The sequence below is a fragment of the Chiloscyllium plagiosum genome, unplaced genomic scaffold (assembly GCF_037043375.1).
Source record: "Chiloscyllium plagiosum isolate Xiang-an unplaced genomic scaffold, Cpla_swu_hap1 HiC_scaffold_36, whole genome shotgun sequence".
NCBI lineage: Eukaryota > Metazoa > Chordata > Chondrichthyes > Orectolobiformes > Hemiscylliidae > Chiloscyllium > Chiloscyllium plagiosum.
Window position 1 is genome coordinate 13,062,359 of NW_028270174.1, and position 20,048 is coordinate 13,082,406.

General features: G+C 41.4%; 1 non-coding gene across 1 annotated transcript; it reads left to right on the plus strand.

Annotated features, from left to right (window-relative positions):
- The first annotated feature begins 537 nt into the window (after positions 1-537).
- On the plus strand, positions 538-644 carry LOC122539608 (U6 spliceosomal RNA). The gene has a single exon (XR_006309131.2). It is a non-coding gene; the product is annotated as a U6 spliceosomal RNA (small nuclear RNA).
- The last annotated feature ends 19,404 nt before the right edge of the window (positions 645-20,048 follow it).

Sequence of the window (20,048 nt, forward strand, 5' to 3'; positions counted from 1 at the left end):
CATAAAAGGGACAGTAGCAACCTGGATACAAAATCAGCTGACAGTTTGGAAAACAGAGAGCAGTGGTTGCTGGGTCTTTTTTGGGGATGAGAATTTCTTAGAAGTAATGATTTTCTTTGTTAAAAAAAATCAGTCATCATTTTATTCAAGATTAATGACCTGAATTTTAAGAATGTTTGATGGAAACATTTTTTCTTCTTGGACGGGGGTTTTCAGCAAAGTTCCCCAGGGATTAGTGTTGGGAACCTTGGTTTTTCTAATATGTATAAATGATCGTGATTTTGGTGTGCAGGAAATAACTTCAGAGATTGCAGGTGACATAGAACTTGAGAGAATTGAAAACTGTGAGGACTGTATCGAACTTCAAAGGGACAATGACACATTATTGAACTGGACAGAAGGGTGAAGTGGAAAAGTGAGAGTAATGCATTTTGGCACCAAGAACACAGAGAGACGTTATGAAGGATACTATTCTGAAGGGGCAGGAGCAGAAAGACTCAGGTATACATGTAGATAACTCATTAAGTACGGCAGGATGTGCTCACTTCAGCAGCACATATACTAAAATTGGAACAATACAGAAACAATTAGCGTGGCCCCTGTGCAAAGCTGACACAGAATTTTGTGAAGCAGCACGGTGGCTCAGTGGTTAGCACTGCTGCCTCACAGCTCAGGGTTCAATTCCAGCCTTGGGTGACTGTCTGTGTTGAGTTTGCACATTCTCCCTGTGTCTGTGTGGGTTTCCTCCCACAATCCAAAAATGTGCAGGTCAGGTGAATTGGCCATGCTAAATCGCCCATAGTGTTAGATGCATTAGTCAGGGGTAAATATAGGGTAGGGGAATGGATGGGTTACTCTTTGGAGGGTTGGTGTGGACTTGTTGGGCTGAAGGGCCTGTTTCCACACTGTAGGGAATCTAATCAGGATGGCTAAAGAGAGCTGCTAATAAAACAGACAGTATTCTAAGGTCTCAGAACATAGAGCCAAGAGCAGGAAGGTTATGATGAACTTATTTATGAGCATTGTACACTCCTGTGGATGACACATTATAGGAAGGAGGAACACATTTGAGAGAGTGTAGAAGAGAATGACTCCAGGGATGTAGAAAAATTGGAGAAGTTGGAGCTGTTTTCCTTAGAGTGAAGATTCAATAAAAAGTTTCAAAATCATGAGAGGTCTGGACAGAGTAGATAGGGCAAAACTGTTCATATCTACAAATACATCAAGAATCAGAGGCTACAGTTTTAAAGTGTTTTACAAAAGAACCAGATAAGGCATTTAACGCAGTGAGGAGATAGGGTCTAGAATACACTGCTCTGAAGTTTGGTGGAGGCAGATATAATGGAACCATTCAAGAGACTTTGGATAATTATTAAAGAGAAATAACATGCAGGGTCATGGGTGAAAGACAAGAGATTGGCATTAAGTTAAAATGCTCCAAGAATCAATAGAACTCTATAACCCTATGATTCTAATCTGTGCGGACGTGATAGACTGAAAGGTGTCTTTCTAAACTTCTGTGACCCTTATCCAGTCAGTATCTGACCATCACCTGTACTCTGTGCAGGTTCAAGTAAGTGCTGTGCTTTATCTGAATGGGAGGGGAGAGGCAGGCTCTGCCACTGTTGGCTGATTGATGAGATGTACACTCTTTATGATCCTTGTATCCTGCGATCCCACTCATCTGTATGGACGTAGGTTGCTCTTTCTTAGCGTGGCAGCCATGTCTTTGCTTGTGGGTTTTTCACCTTGTGAATGGAAACATTGGTGCAGCTCATGATACTTTCCATCTCTTGAATCACAATGCAGAAGGGACAGGGTAGGGTAGGACAATAGCAGGGCTACCCAGCTGGAGTAGAGTTTAACATTCCCTACAGTATTCTCATTACAGCATTTAACTTCCAGCTCTTATCAACACTGGATGAGTTCGATCCCAGAATGCAAACTGGTTTGATAGATAAATAGGTAAATCTTTTGTCTGGCCAGGTGATGTTGTGGTTAGCTCAGTTGGCTGGATGGCTAGCTTGTAATTCAGAATGAGGTCATCCACAAGGGTTCAATTCCTGCACCAGCTGAGGTTATCATAAAGGACTTTTCTTATACTTGGTAGTGTGGATGAACAGAGGGATCTTGGTGTCCATATACACAGATCTCTGAAAGTTGCCACCCAGGTAAATAGTGCGGTGAGGAAGGCATATGGCGTACTGGCTTTTATTGGTAGAGGAATTGAGTTCCGGAGTCCTGAGGTCATGATGCAGTTGTATAAGACTCTGGTACGGCCGCATCTGGAATATTGTGTGCAGTTTTGGTCGCCATACTATAGGAAGGATGTGGAGGCATTGGAACGGGTGCAGAGGAGGTTTACCAGGATGTTGCCTGGTATGGAGGGAAAATCGTATGAGGAAAGACTGAGGCACTTGGGGCTGTTTTCACTAGAGAAAAGAAGGTTTAGGGGTGACTTGATTGAGGTGTACAAGATGATTAGGGGGTTAGATAGGGTAGACAGTATGAACCTTTTCCCGCGTATGGAGTCGGGTATTACAAGGGGGCATAGCTTTAAATTAAGGGGGGGTAGATATAGGACTGATGTTAGGGGTAGGTTCTTCACTCAGCGAGTCGTTAGTTCATGGAATGCCCTGCCAGTAACAGTGGTGGACTCTCCCTCTTTATGGGCATTTAAGAGGGCATTGGATAGGTATATGGAGGATAGTGGGTTAGTGTAGTTTAGGTGGGCTTGGATCGGCGCAACATCGAGGGCCCAAGGGCCTGTACTGCGCTGTATTCTTCTATGTTCTATGTTCTATGTTCTATGTTCTTCTCAACCTGACCCCTCAGCTGAGGTGTGGTGACCTTCAGTTAAACCACCACCCAGTCGCTAATGAGAGAGCAGCCCTCTGGAGTGACGGAAATATGCACAAGGCTGTAAATTTTCTTTAACAACAGAGCAGAAGTTAGTTACATAAAAGAGGATTTTAGAAAAGACTAAAATAAAGAAAACAGTTATAATGAACTTAAAACACACAGCAAAACAAAGGATCAGTTTGTTTCCTGACGCTATCTATTAGAGAACCTCATGTCTGGCAAATTACCCCACCATCTCAAGTTTCTAACAGAAGTTTATGTTTCAGATATTTCTACTTAGCTGACTTTTTCCAGTTTCTTACTCATGGTCTGTGGAAATGTATGGATGAGTCTTTTCCAAATCTCCCGACATGAATTTTTCACAAATCTGAGAATGTAAACTTTCCCAGTTCTAAAGACCTGCAGATTGCGAACTACACTCGTTTGGTTTGAAAGTATCAGAAACTAATTCTTTCAGCTGAGATGACTTGTCCCCTGATCCAGCCTGAGCTCCTTCGAGGAGAGCAGCTAAGCTTGTTTCTAAACTCAACCCTGGTGTCCTCTGAACTGAATTAAAAGCTTGCTTAGTACTAGATTCTTATGAACTGAAAACAGAGCTAAAGGCATAACATGTTTAACTTACCTGTCGTAAACCAACAGTAGGAACACCTTCCCATTAACATCACAGGGGTCTGCAGTCGCCTGCTTTCTGACAAACTATTGACTAATCACTATTCTGGAAGGACTCTGCCATTTTCTTAAACAAAATCCCTTCTCAGAAGTACCTAACTGCCTCTTTTTAAATGTAAATTCCACAAGTTATATTTATATAGATAAATTATATACCATTCACCTCCACTGCCTACAACAACAGCATATCTACAGTGGACTACAACTTCCTACATGTTGAGCTTTGTAAATGCAGATGTTTTTGTTGATTAATAGCTTATTGACAGTCAGCACTAATAATCGCATAATTATTCTTACCATGACATCTGGACCCATGCCTTTATGCAGAGCATTTGTTCTGGTAATGCAACACTTTTGGAACTCAGTATATGATCTTTGCTTCTTGCCAATGTCATCCTTGGGAATATTTGATCATGACCCTGGGTTTTAAAAATGTAAAGAGCATTGTTTTCCTCTCCAATGTTTCAAAATTCTCTTCCTGTGAATTATTCAGGTGCTGGCCTCTAGAATACCCTTTGAAAGACTCTGCCTCCTCAGCTCTCCCACCTCCATTAAAAACTACTTTGTTACATATGCACATATGTACACATAGACACATAAGAACTAGGAATTAAAGTGTAACATATAACTATTTCACTAGGGAACATTTCATAACTGCACTTGAAAAGCATCTAATGTGTAACAGATCCAGTAGTGGTGGTGGTTAATAGAGGATAAGATATACTGAGTTCTGCTCGAAATAAATCTTTCTTGATATGTCAATTTCTTCACTCCAGAGACGCAAATGAGCCATTGCCTCCAATGCAATTACTTCCATGGAAAAAAGATGTTCAGTTGTGTGTAAGAGCATTTCTGGATATTAACAAAGGAAGAAAAATGCCAAAGGAACCAATCTTTGTCAGTCTGAACTGGAGGGCTCTTCTGAACAAGCAATCTCAATCTCAAAGTTAAAAATCACACAACACCAGGTTATAGTCCAACAGGTTTATTTGGAAGCACACTAGCTTTCGGAGCTCTGCTCTCTCATCACCCCATGAAGGAGCAGCGCTCCAAAAGCTAATGCTATCAAATAAACCTGTTGGACTATAACCTGGTGTTGTGTGATTTTTAATGTTGTACACCCCAGTCCAACACCGGCACCTCCACATCGTGGCTTCCATCTAAATAGATAGACTTATCGTTTCTTTCAATCTTGAATTGTGATAAATGGGAAGGAAAAGTGGAAGTCTCTAGTAGGAGATGACCTTACTGAGTGGTGGGAAAATATGGCCCATTTTTGCTTTTATTTTGCATCATCTTCCTTGGGTATGACCAAGCAGCTGATTTCTATGTTTGTATGAGTTTTGTACATATCTGTGGCATGAATGTGTAATGGAAAATTCCATGCAGTTTCATATCTGCTATAACTCAGACCCAATAAACACTTCATTCCCAGGCAATAAAATGGCAGGTTAGCAGTGGTCCTTTGTTCAGTTAGAACTGTTCAGAATTACATTCTCAGATCAACTGCTGTGAACTGAAATATTGCTAAACACCGAGAAGTTGGAATCTGAACTTGTTTCAGTTGAAGTCATTGAAATATGACTCGAGAGTGAAGGTTCCATCTGGTAAATGAGTTGGTGAAAATTACCAACGTTCGATGGGAAATGCATTGTTCTTCACTGGAATTGGGTGCTTGACAGTGAGTAACAGAGATTTGAATTGCTTTGATCAATACTTTACAGAAACAGAGGGTTGGCCATCATTGTTCTGACTGGAGGTTGGCGCTTGAACTGTTGGGATGGTCAATTGACAGATGCTGTTGAACATTAGGTGGTGGAGCAAAACAATCAAGGTTAACGCGATAATTCAGGCATAAAGGATGTGATGAAACACAAAAATAAATCAGAGGCCCCACCTGTTCAGAGATAATAAAAGGTATTGTAAGCATCCTGCTCACAGTTGCTATTACACATCCTTGGATCATTTGGGATTTGAACTCAGTCCAGGGTTTGGACACTACCACTGTACTAAAAGAGCCCCGACCCCACTGCCCCATTTGTAGAGATATTAGTCTTGAAAAGCATTTGGGGTAAGGGGAGCATGGATTACCCTGGTGACACACCCACACTCTGACACAGCTGCCTCTTCACTCCTGAGCCAGTCTATGTGCGAGGGTTGGGATTTCCAGGCGCATTGTGTGACCAGGGGTTCTTACTGGCTGCATGCAGCACAGCTGGGCCTGCATTAAATGGAAATTCAGTTCTGCAAATTAGTGATTAATGAAGAATAGATTGCTGACTAAATGCTGCCTGCAGTGCACATGTATGGCCTTGTGTCAGGGATGAGATCCAAACAAGTCTGTCAGTGCAACAGAGTACCAGAAAGTTGATTGGCAAAGACTCCCCATCCAGATCCTTTGAGGTTGAAAATTAATAGTGAGCTCATGTTGAAAGAACTGATTTACTGCCTTGAAGGTACAAAATAAAATACACATTTGAGTAAAATGTGTTTCTCGATAGCCAGAGATCAGAGGTGGCATAAAGTAACTGAAACACACCACCTTCTACAAGGACTAGACATGAACATCAATGTTTGGGAGTGAGGTTACTCCATTACTTGTAAAGATGGCAGTCTGATCGGTAAAATGATACACATCTGCCAATAATCTACATGTTCATTAGGTTTAAAGAAGTGCTTTTAGTGTCACAAATGGAATCTTTGCTCCTCTGGTATTTTGAGCAAAGGTTATGTTCTCATCCTGGAATGGACTGATCTAGTTACAATGTGTAATCTCGTTAGAAGTACAAAGAAAGAGTATATTCAGCTCAGCGTGTGTATGCCAATCTTTGAATAAGCTACCCAGTTAGTCCCATCCTCCTGCCCTTTTCCTATAGCTCAGCAAATGTTTCCTCTTCTTAACTATGTCCAATTCCCCATTCACTCTCATTAATGAATCTATTTCACATTTCTCCGCATTAAGTTTCATCTGCCATCTATTTGCCCATTCCACCAGTTTGCCTACATCCTCCTGAGGTTTGGGATTTGCTTCCTCATGGCTCACGGCATTTCAGAATTTTGGGTGTCATCTGCACACTTTGAAATTATGCCCTGCATTTTGAAATCTGGGTCACTAATACATAACATGTCCTCTAATTAAATATTGGGAAGACCAAAACCATTGTCTTTAGCTGTGCACTTCACTCCTCTCTCTAGGAATTGACTGAGGTTGAATTGGACTGTTCTCAAATTTGCTATTCTATTTGATGCTGAGTTAGGTCTCTGTATGTCATCTCCATCACAAACACAAACTACTTCAATCGCGATGGTATCACTCACTTCTCACCTTCAGTACATCTGTTGTTACAACTCTGTTTTTATGTATGGACTTGACTACTCCAACCCTTGACTACCACTCTTTTCTTACACCCTCTGTAAACATGAGTATATCTAAATTTTTGTTACCCATATTTTAACTCCCTATGTTCACAGAACAACATTGACTCCTGGTACTTATCTTGATTTTAAATTTTGAATCCCTGCTTAAATCCCTGCTGTATGGCCTTGTCCTTCTCTATCTCTGTATCAACTGTGGCCCTCCAATATTTTAAGATCTTTGTGCTCCTCTCTAATTTCCGTCTCTCGAGAAGCCTCAGTTTTTCATTGCTCCAGCATTGGGCAGCCTTGCCTTCGACTGTTTAAGGTTTTAAGCTCTGTAATTCCCACTCCAAATCTCTCCATTTCTCTCAATTCCTTTCTTCCCTGAAGGTGCTCTTTAAAACCCACATCTTTTCAAACATTCCAACATTTCTTGTCAACTCATTTGGGACATCCTGCTCCATGATATTATTGCTCAATGGAAAACAATTCTATCTTTTCCTGTACCTTTACAATTTGAAGTCTGTTTGTGGTGCCATTTTGGTTAAGCTCATGAGTGCAGTTCCAGCAGCACACAAAAATTTGAATAACATCTGGGACAATGCAGCCTGATCGGCAACACTCCGTTCACCAACTTAAACAATCGTTCCCTCCACTACTGATTTACAATGACTATTGTGTGTTCTACCTAAACAATATAATGTAACTATTTGCAAAAACTCTCCCAATCACATGACCTCTACTACCTAGAAGAGCAAAGGGAGATGGTACATTGGAAGACAATTACCTGCAAGTTCCCCTCAAACCGCACATTGTCCTGACTTGAAATGACGTCCTTCACTGTCACTGGGTCATACTATGGCTGTACCATATGGACTACATCAGAAGGACTACAACAATTGAAGAGGCTTGCTCACTACCACCTTCTGAAGGGTGAAGCAACAAAAGCTCACCTTGCCAATGATACTCACATCCTATGCAAGAATAAATTATCTTCCTGTCACACAACCACCTGATGAAGGAGCAGCGCTCCACAAGTTAGTGCTTCCAAATAAACCTGCTGGACTATAATCACCTGCTGTGCTTTTTAACTTTGTACACCCCAGTCCAACTTCAGCACCTCCAAATCATACCTCTGGAAGATGTATCAGCCAACAGCCAGATTTCTGAACCTTCCAGAACATAAAGAGGAGGAGCAGAAGAAGACTATATATGCCTGCTCCAACTGATCTTGGGCTTCAGCTTTTCTGCTGTCTTCCCATATTGCTCTATTTCCTGAAAGGCCAAACGTCTATGTCAGTCTTCAACAATGTATTCAACAATGGAGCACCTGCAATCCTCTGGGACTTTGAATTTCACAGACTCGCAATCCTTAAATAGAATAATTTCTCCTAGACACATCCCTTTTCTGAAGACTGTGACCCCTTGTGTTTTCGATTCACTGACCAACAGAAACAGTGGCTCAGCATCTATCCTGTGAAGTCCCTTCAGAATCCCATACATCTCAATGAGATTGCCTCTCCTTCCTCTAAGCTCCAGTGAATACAAGCCCAATTTACTCAGTCTCTCATCATAGGACAACCTATGGGGGAGAAAGCAATCCAAGGATTAACGTTCAGACATGGTACTGTATAAGGCAGCAGTGACTGTCCTGGAATGCTACTGAGCACGAGGTGGTCCCTCTCCAGAACACGTCCTCAATACAATTGCAGTCAGTCTGTTTGTTTGTTGTTTTTAGAGCTAATTATGAGTGGTCCGTGGTTTGTTCACCATTCCCTGCCAACCGCTGCCCAATAGTGATCCTGAAAGTCAAAACAATAACAGAGAAAACAAACAAAAACAAATGAAAGCAAGAGCAAAAGCCCCATTATACAACATCCCACAACAAAACTGGATATTGTGTAATGTAAAGCCATCCCACAGAAGCCACATTCCTGCATCACAAACCAGTAACTCTGAGTGAACTATCGTCCAACAGAGAGAAGATGGCTTTACACTGCAGGTTGATCAGAGTCTAGAAGAGAAAGGCTGTGTGAAACATTTCAAGGGGATTTGATGGCAAATCTGTCAGCGTGGAGAAGCAGTTGAAATGCAAAGATCGCACAAGAAGGAAAAATGCTTGAGGCAGAATGAAGATAGAGGAAGGTAGTCAAAATCGTGAGGAAAAGGCCTCTGGTCAATAAAATGAAAAACAACCTGTTAAGCCATACTGCCAGGGCTATTGTGGGATTTGATCCCAGCCCTTCTGGCTCAAAAGTAGGGAGACAATACCACTACACTACCAACTCATTGTCTGCTGTATTAGCTGGTGTCCCATCTGAATACCAATCAGGCATGATAGTGTGGCATGGTGGCTGAGTGGTTAGCACTGCTGCCTCACAGCACCAGGTTTTATTCCATCCTTTGGCAACTGTCTGTGTGGAGTTTGCACATTCTCCCCGCATGTGCGTGGGTTTGCTCCGGTTTCCTCCCACATGCCAAAGATATGCAGGTTAGGTGAATTGGCCATGCTAAATTGCCCATTAGATTAGATTACTTACAGTGTGGAAACCGGCCCTTTGGCCCAACAAGTCCACACCGAACCTCTGAAGAGCAACTCACTCAGACCCATTCCCCTACATTTACCCCTTTACCTAACACTACGGGCAATTTAGCATGGCCAATTCACCTGACCTGCACATTTTTGGACTGAGGGAAGAAACCGGAGCACCCGGAGGAAACCCACGCAGACACGGGGAGAATGTGCAAACTCCACACAGTCGCCTGAGGCAGGAATTGAACCCGGGTCTCTGGCACAGTGAGGCAGCAGTGCTAACTACCGTGCCACCGTGCTGCCCAAAGCTAGGTGCATTAGTCAGAGGGAAATGGGTCTGGGTGAGTTACTCTTCAGAGGGTCGGTGTGGACTGGTTGGGCCAACGGGCCTGTTTCCAGACTGTAGGGAATCTAATATTTTCTCAGTTTCTAAGATTAACTTAGTACAGTCATTGACAAGAAAGCTAAGACATAAAGTCAGCAACAGATGAAATTCCATTATATAAAGAACTGGCCAAATTCCATCCATACACTAAATGTTTGACCAGTTGAGGTCTTTAAAAAAATTGAAAAATTCAGTAAGGTAGATGCAGAGAACTTGTTTTCCCAGGAATCCAGAACAAGGTGCTATCATCTGAAACTTCAAGCTAGGCCTTTTAGGAATGCTAGCATGAAACATTGGTTTCATGCATAGGGTGATGGAAATCTTATTTTCTGAAATCTCTTTTCCAAAAAGTTGCAGCTGATAGAGTAAGTGGAGATTTTGATAGATTTTTGTTGGGTCTCAAGAGATTTGGAGAAAAGATGGGTAAATGGAAATGAACTACCAACCAATCATGATGTAATTCAATGGCAGAACAGCTTCAATGGGCGGAATTGCCTACTCCTGTTCTTAAATCCACAGAGCCACAAGGGAAGATAATTCGGTTGGATATTACACTAGGTACGGTCATACCTGTCAACAGGACTACCTGAGAAAAGCAGGATGACTTGTTAACCTTACAACAAAATGTCTATCATATTTGATAATGAGTAAAACCCCCAAACCAAAAATGAATTTCATTCCTACTCATGGACAGACCTTTCACACCACACCTGTAATCAACAATGGAGACTATCCAACATTGACTGCAAAGTTGCTCAAAAACTTGGTGCGGGGATTAGCCAGCAGTAAGGAGCCTTTAACTGCTCAAGGCTTCTTCTGAGCAAACTAGGCTGCAGAAAGCCTGAGACAAGGAAATAGTTAATTTCTAATTTTTCCTTATGTTACGTTTTAAGGTCTTCCAAAGCAAATAACTTTCAGCTAATGAATGATTTTTGTAACATTTTGTCAGGTGAATGTGACAGACAATTCATTCATGGCAAGCTTCTGGAAATTGCAAATGAGCACTAATGGCCTGTTTTGACAACAGACAAACTCCCTCCACACCTTTTGGCTCCACCTAGTTGGTGAGACTGCCTTCACCTGGATTAAATTAGATCCTATTGGATTATGACCGCTGGTCCGGTTAGGTTTAAAGTAATCCTGTGATGGGATGGACTTTCCTGGGACAGAGTTGTCTGAACACTGAAGAAAGACTTTTATTCGAATTCTTCATTGTGGGTGAGCAAAGGAAAATCCCAAAGGAACATCGAAAATGTTATGTAATGCTTCTTTTCATTGGCTTTAAGAGGGAGCCCAACCTTAACCAACCCATTTTCTCCCCAGTGAGATCAGTTATAAAATCAGGACATGACAATTGCCACAGTCTGGAATGCTGGGACAAAGCTAGAAGTCACATGACATCAGGTTTTGGTCCAACAGGTTTATTTGAAATCGGAACGCTGCTTCTGTATCAGTTTAAGGAGCAGCGCTCTGAAAGTTTGTGATTTGAAATAAACCTGGTGGACTATAGCCTGATGTTCTGTGACCTCTGACTTTGTCCATTCCAGTTCAAAATTGGCACCTGTGCATCATGACCAAGTGATTTCTGGATGTTGAAATTTTAAGGACTGAGTATTGGAATACCAAGCCACAAGTGCTAGTATTGGAAAGTGTCATAGATATAAATATTTACTTGAATCTTTAACTGGTAATTAAACATTACCAAGTATGAATAAAATTGTTTTATTTACAGTATTCACATGCTGTATCTTCCATCTTTACACTTCCAGTGTACTGTTCTAAAATGATACAGTGAGTTGTTTAGGTCTGCTTAATACATTTCTGGACAACTGAACTTGCATAGATTTATTTTCAGGCCATGTATGAACAGAAAGCAAAAGAATATCATTCAAACCTGTTTGGTTATTCAATAAGATCAGGGCTGATCTGCTGTGTTTTGAATTCCACATGCCCACCTACTCCTGGTAATTTTTGATTCTCTTGTTTAACCAGTATACATCTGCAATAAAACAAAGAAATGTAGATGCTGGAAATCAGAAACCAATGAAAACAGAAATAGATGGCATTGAGTGTGGCAGCATCTGTGAAGAGTAATCACAGTTAACGTTTGGAGTTTAATGTTTCCTTCAGAAGGTATTCATTCTGAAGGTGGGTCACTGGATTTGAAAGGTTAATTCTGTTTTCTCTTCACAGATGCTGCCAGACCCACTGCCAACAATTTATTTTTTTGTTTAAGAATCTATCTGCCTGTGCTTTCAAATATTCAATGATCTCATCTCCCCACCTCCTGAGGAACAGAGTTCCAAAATTGCAGAACCCATTGAGAGAACAAAGTCACCCTCACCTTTGTCCTGAAAGATGACTCCCCTAATCTTAAAACAATGTTGGCTTGTTTTAAACTTATCCACAAAGGAAAATTATTTCAACATCCACCTTTTAGGATCTTATAAACTTCAATCACGTCACCTCTCACTCTCCTCAGTTTCAGTGAAAGCAAGACCAGCCTGTTCAACCTTTCCTCATAAGATAACATGCTCGTTCCAGGTGTCAACCTGATAAACCTCCTCTGAACCACCTCAAATACATTTACACTCTTCCTTAAATAAAGAGACAAAAACTGTCCACAATATTTAAGTTCTCACCGGTGCCCTGTGTAAATGAAACATAGTATCCTTACTCTTATAGAGTCATAGAGTCACAGAGATGTACAGCACCGAAACAGATCCTTCGGTCCAACTCATCCATGCTGACCAGATATCCTAACCTAAACTAGTCCCATTTGCCAGCATTTGGCCCATTTCCCTCTAAGCCCTTCCTGTTCATATCCCCATTCAGGTGCATTTTCAATGTTGCAATTGTACCAGCCTCCACCACTTCCTCTGGCAGCTTATTCCATACACGCACACCCCTCTGCGTGAAAAAGTTGCCCCTTACGTATTGTTTAAATTTTTCCCCCTCACTCTAAACCTATGACCTCTAGTTTTGGATTCCCCCACCCCAGGGAAAAGATGTTGTCCATTTACTCTATCCATGCCTTTATCCATGATTTTATAAACCTATGTAAGGTCACCCCTTAGCCTCCAATGCTCCAGGGAAAAGAGCCCCAGCCTAGTCAGCCTCTCCCTATAGCTCAAATCCTCCAATCCTGGCAATATCCTTGTAAGCCTTTTCTGTGCCCTTTCAAGTTTCACAACATCCTTCCTACAGCAGGGAGACCAGAATTCCAAAAGTAGCCTAACCAATGTCCTGTACATGACCTCCCAACTCCTATACCCAATGTTCTGATCAATGAAGGAAAGCATACCAAGCACTATCTTCACTATCCTATCTACCTGTGACTCCACTTTCAAGGAGCCACTATGAACCTGCACTCCAGGTTTGTTTATCATACTCAATGAATCTCATAATAAAGAATATTTCTGTTAGCCTTCTTTATTATTTGTTATCACTGAACTGTGAACATAAGACTGAATATGGCTAGACTGTTGTTCTCAATGGTACGGCAATGGCAGGGGCTAAGCTTGCATTCTGACAGGAGAGCTGTCGCAATGAAATTGATGTCTGGAATTTGTCATTTGTGAGTTGTAGTTTTGTTCATTGCCCATTTCCACTCACAATGTTGGCCATTGGGATAAAGGAGTAACTATTGACAGAGGCAGCGAAAGCAGGAGAAACGCAAGGAAACAGGATAAATAAAAGATGTGAGGCTTTAAAATTTAATAAAGAAGATTCTTCAATTCCAGATGTTTTGTTGGTATTGGAAATGTATGCTTGCTGCCTGGTCTTGTTTGATTACCTATTGTAAAGCCAAGATGTGTCAATGCTTTCACCTTAGAATTGCCAACTCATCAGGATTGTTCTAGATTCTTTTATTCCTGGAGACTCTCATATCCCCATCACTTGCTTATGAGCTGAAGGACATCAGAAATAATTGTTTTTTTGTGAAAAGTACAATATTTGAATCTGTTACCTTGCCAATTAGAAATCTATTTCTAAGGAAAGGGTGGTGTTTGAAGGGTCAATTTGGTGATTGACAATGAGCCATCCTGTGATGTAATGATGACTGTGCTACCTTTACATTTGGAGGGTGAAGGTGAGACACTGCCTGCATCGGCATGTTGAGTGATGAAAACCTCCAGGAATATGCCCATGGATTGGCAACTCTGTACCAACAACATAGTGTTAATTGTTTGGTCCTGCAATAGAGAGACCAGATTCTCGAAAGTCAAAACCAGGACAAATTGAAAAGCTTGTGGGGTTTCATGATGAGTGAGAAGCTGGGCAACCGAGAGACTGGGTGAGGGCAGTTCAAGATAGGTGATCATGAGATAATACCCCTGTCACAGGTGGCAGGCCTGTTAAGCCACACAGCTATGCACTTCCTTGACAGATCCATGGACCGCATGTAGAGTCCTGTAGTGACTTAACATTCAAAACAATTTGCCACCTTCCGGAAGGTGCCATGGAAAGATACAACAACTAGGCTTTATCAGGGGTTCCAATGTGCAGTAGGGCAGCAAAATCGTAAAGTGCACAGGAGCAGAGATGGGCCATTCAGTCCATCAGTTCTGTTCCACCACCCAATAAGTTAAAGGCTAATCCGGTAATCCTTAACTCCACTTCTCTGCTTTGTGAGGGACATGAGAATGTAATCATTGATCAGATTACACACGGAGAAAACCTTGAACCAAAGTCATTTACTGAGTAGTTATCCAGAGAACAATGAAGATGTTTACTGCCCCACACATGGATGCAGCTGTGCATGAATGGATAAATGTCTCTGTCCTTCTCATTTCACTTTTCCTACTTCTTCCTCTTACTTCCTTGTATTTTCCTTCAGCTTAAATGTTATTTACTGACCAGAAGAATAATAGGATGAATTTCTCTGAGGTCGGGCATTACAGTGTCAAAGTGCTGTGGTCTGATTTGACCTTCGGACTTCCTTCCTTCATTAATGGGAAGGTGCTTGTTTACATGAAACCTGAGCCAACATGAAAATGGGTTTGGGGGCAGCTCAGAAATCGATGGCACCTTGAAGCAGCACCACATGACTGGGGAGACCTTTCCAAATGAAGAATGGGTAAAGCACTGTTAGAATAGGCAGTAGATGTATGACTTTGGACCAAATGTTCAAACAATATGGAAGTATGCTTCCTTCAATTATTTACAGCTTTACAGTTGAATGTTCTCCCCATCCAAGTGCCAGAAAATGGGATTAGAATAGTTAAGGGCTGGTTTTTGACTGGTGCAGACCTAATGGGCCAAATGCTTTTTTTTCCCTGCTGTAGATCTCTTTGACTCTATGACCTTTGGAAGATTTGCAAGAATTTGTTACAGACTGGGGACCACCGAAGCATTCCATGTTTTCTTCAAATCGATTGTTCACATTATAAAAAGAACTCTCATTTTGATGTTGTGAGCGCAAAGGAGCTGGCACCCCAGAGAGAGAGAGAGAGTGAGAAAAAAAGTCAACTTGAATGAGAAGCGATGAGCCTTGATCCCGAGTGTTGAAATTTAGAAGCTCACACAGTGCAGGAGACCTCACTTTGATTACAGCCCTTTTTCATTGGCAGGGCAAAGGGGAAGGGACTCGGGGGAAGAAAAGCATAAAAACTTTGACGATGCTTGTGTGAAAGTTAGCAAAAGTGAAAACCCAGACATCTGAACTGTCGGGACACCAGCCCCTTCAACTGGGACTTTCCCAGCAAAACCGAAACATCTGATCGCAATATCCTGTAATTGCATTCCAGAAATATATTTCTGTTTTTGCTCTTGTGTTTATTTCATTTTTGTTTTGCTGCTGATAGAAATAGGACCAGGAGTTGGCCAAATAGCCCTAAGCCATACTCTGTCTTTCCAGCTTGTCTCAGCCTAGGATGGTCTTTATTCTGAGACTGGTGCTGATTGTGCAGTTAAAGCATGTCTGCACTTCAGCTCTTTAAGTGTAAGGATCGGCAGGACCTGTCAGGTCTATTGTGGGAGAAGCAAATCACTTACTGGTCCAACTAAAGGAGACTCTGACATTGGCAAGAAGTAGTTTACTGCATTCAGCACCCAGCTACATGTAGCATTGATATGAAAGACATTATTGCAGAGACTATGAGGACTTGGATGTTAGGCTTTACTCCACTGAGATCCTACGTTTTCCCCACACTAGTTCATAAAGGACCATTCATAGTTGTTACTTATAATAAGGCACATCTAAATACTCACCCTTTCAGACTCCAATATCCTTATGCATCATCCAAGATCTTTGATTTTAGACTCTCCATCCATAACAACTAATATTTATCCTATTAGAGCCCAAGAGCAATGCATGCTTTAAAGAAATAAACTCTTAATTTTTGAAATTCCAGAGACTTTAGGCCCATTTTACTCGGTCTCCTTTAACAGACCAAGCCCGTAACCCCAGTATCCAACCTGGAAAGCCTTTGTTACCCCACCTCTTTGAAAAGTATATGCTTTTTTAAATAAGGAGACATCATGAGATGTGGCCTCATCAAAGACATATATATATTTACAGTAACGCTTCTTTCCCCTTATATTCAAACGCCCTGGTGATGAAAGCTCACATACCATTGTAATATTCACAATTAATCTGCCAAACCTCTGTGAAGGAACTATCAGAAAGTGCATGCAATGAATAACAAAGAGATTAGAAAATGGAAAAATATCATTTATCTCTTTCTGCTGATAATTTTGAGAAAAAATGAGCCTTTTGGCACAAAACATTAATTCCATGAGTTTTTTTTAATGGAATGCTAAGAAAACACAGACGAATGTCTGAACAATAAAGCATTTACAACTCATAATATCAGATATTTATCAACTCGTAGAAACTTACAGTACAGAAAAAGGCCATTTGTCCCATCTGGTCTGTGCTAGCCTAATCCTGCTTTCTAGCACTTGATCCCTAGCTTCGTAGTTTTTTGCCATTTTGAATGCACACCCAGATGTGTCTTAAATGTAATGAGCATTTTTGCCTCTAGCACTGTCAGGCACTGAGTTCCAGATCACTGTCATCATCTGGGTGACAAAGATTCTCCTCACCTCTCTTCTGATCCATCTGTTGCAAATGTCACTATTTACTCCCAGGTATCAGTACATCCCTACTAAAGGAAATCTCGGTCACTCGTGTTGCCTCTGTTCAAGGAAAACAACCGAGACTATCCAATAAAATTCTCCAATGCCAGCTTACAATTCTTCTTTATAATCTCTCATTTCCTCTCCATTATCTCTACCGTTCTTGAAAGATCTTTGTCTGCACCATCATCCAGGAAACTCACATTGATATGTTTCTTTCCTAGTACTAGGGTGATGGACATCAATGGTTTCTGAGAAGGTTGGATGAGCTAACCAGTATTAGTACATTTTAAGAAAGGACAACATTGAGTTTGAGGAAGGGAGCTTGAAGTTAGTACAAAAATTGGAAGGGAAACGTGTTGAGTCCACTATTCACAGATGTGATTCAGATACCATCTGTCTCACAATTCTTTTTGTAAATATTTTTATTGAGCAAAAAGATTTTACATTTTTTACAAAATTACAAAGTCACTACAAAACAGTATAACAACTTTATAATATAACGGCAATAACAGTAAACAAATGACTACTCTACTCCATAAACCACTGATGAGAGAGAGAAAAAAATTACAAAAACTACAATAAATAACTAAAAAAAACTAATTTAAACCATGTTAAACCAAGGTAAATTAAATTACGTTCGGTTAAGTTACCGCACTCAGCACAATCCCACCAAAGCTCCCCATCACTGGGAGCATTAGTAAGCAAATCCATATTTGTTCGGGATTTCTCCCCCCGGGGTGCCCGGACCGCCAGACACAGCCCTCATGACTACACAAAGACCCTGACTAATATAGCCAACAAGTCTGTGTCTATATAATTCAGAAAGGGCCGCCATTTCTATAAAACAGCTCCGTTTTCTGGTGCACCGTACTCGAAAAGAGTCCAGGAGGATGTGCTCCATAACTAATCTACACCACCCGAGTGTCTCCGACACCCAGCTCATTAGAATGTTCTTCCTCTCACAGAATGCAAGGATATTAAACAGTTTCTTCCCATGCGCATCTCTATCACATTTTAAATAATAATGTGTGGCTGGAAGAATATTACGTAGAGCTTTATGTTTGTGAGGATACTGCGGCCAATTTTGGAACAGCAGGGGATTCGACAGAAAGTATGAGCTCCATTTGAGCAACCAAATATAATCCAGCGTCAAGAATAGAGGGCGATAATTGTGAATGTCAAATAATAAATTTGAAGGACTTGAATGGAGAGACTTAAATGATGTGGCAAAGTGTTTAAAAATAATTCTTCAGAAATACAAAGCAAGGGGACTTTTGTTTCCACTCAGAATGTGGTGGGAATCTGGAACTCGCTGCCTGTAAGATTGGGAGAGGCAGAAACCCCTTTAACATTTAAGAAATATTTAGATGTGCACTTGCAATGCCAAGGCATCCAAGGCAATAGGCTAAGGGCTGGAAAATGGGATAGTTGGTTGTTTTTGCCCAGCACTAACTCGATGGGCTGAAGGACCTTTTCTCTGTGCTGTCAGAATGACCAGTTCCCTCCTAAGTAATTGCTGAACCTACAAAATGGTTTTCATTATTTCGGGAGCTAGCTCTTTCATTTTTACAATAATATCCTGCTTCTCCATTTTTTTTACTGAACGTATCATTTTCCTTCCACTATATCCTGCCATTAGAAAAAGAGTTCTGGGATTTTGACCTGACGACGGTGAAAGAGCTTTGCTGACACTGAGGAGAATGTGCAGTATGCTCTCAGGATGCTCATGCCCATGCGTTGGTGAATGGGATTGATTGAAAAGGGTCTGCGAGCACGTCTTTATCTCTGGGTTGGCTGCCAATGTGAGAAATGGCCTTCCTATGAGCATCTGACAATGTTGAGTCAACCAGCAGGTCCCGCATTGAATGAATGACAACCAGCAACTCTGACACCACATCAATTTGTGGAATTATCATTAGCCTCCCTCCCACCCGCGAGAATAGATATGTCATAGTTTCTCATATTGCAGATTTTTAAAAATTCATTCATGGGATTAGGGCATCACTGGCTAAGCCAGCATTTATTGCCCACAGGGTCTGGAGTCACATGTAGGCCAGACCAGGTAAGGATGGCAGTTTCCTTCCCTAAAGGACATTAATGATTCAGATGGGTTTTCCACCAGTCATTTCATGATCATCATTAGACTTTTAATTCCAGAATTAAAATGCCACCATCTGCCATGGCAGGGCTTGAACCTGCGTACCCAGAACATTAGCTAAGTTTCTAGATTAACAGTCTTGAGATAACACCACTGGGCCATTGCCCCCTCCATGATATTTTGCAATATTTCTGGGACATTTGGCGCTGACGAACACTGCCCACATGTTCAGACTTTGGGCAGGCTAGCTGCTTCTTGTTCATTCCTTTTCCTCTCTCCGATCTTTATTTCCATCTGAACTTTTGATGAAGGAGAAAGTGAGGACTGCAGATGCTGAAGAGTTGGAGTCAAAATGTGCGGCACTGGAAAAACACAGCAGGTCAGGCAGCATCTGAGAAGCAGGAGAGTCGACGTTTCAGGCATAAGCCCTTCCTGATGACTCTCCTGCTCCTCAGATGCTGCCTGACCTGCTGTGCTTTTCCTGTGCCTGCTTTTCGACTAACTTTTGACGAAGGTTTCTAAAGAGTGATGAAGCCTCTTGAAAATGTCCAATGGCTTTCTTTATTGTACAATCTTTTTTCTAGTCCAATGCTTTAATTTTAATGTGTACTCCTAATCCTACCACCAGTCTGCTTTTTACATTCCCTCAAAATCACACTTAAATATTCATAAAACATTACAGCACAGTACAGGCCCTTCGGCCCTTGATGTTGTGCCGACCTGTGGAACCAAACTGAATCCCATCTAACCTACACTATTCCATTATCATCCATATGTCTATCAAATGACCATTTAAATGCCTTTAACGGTGGTGAGTCCACTACTGTTGCAGGCAGTGTGGTCCACGCCCCTACTACTCTCTGAGTAAAGAAACTACCTCTGACATCTGTCCAATATCACCCCTCAATTTAAAGCTATGTCCCCTCATGCTGGCGATCACCATCTGAGGAAAAAGGCTCTCCCTGTCCACCCTATCCAACCCTCTGATTATCTATATGTCTCAATTAAGTCATCTCTCAACCTTCTTCTCTCTAACAAAAACAGCCTCAGCCTTTCCT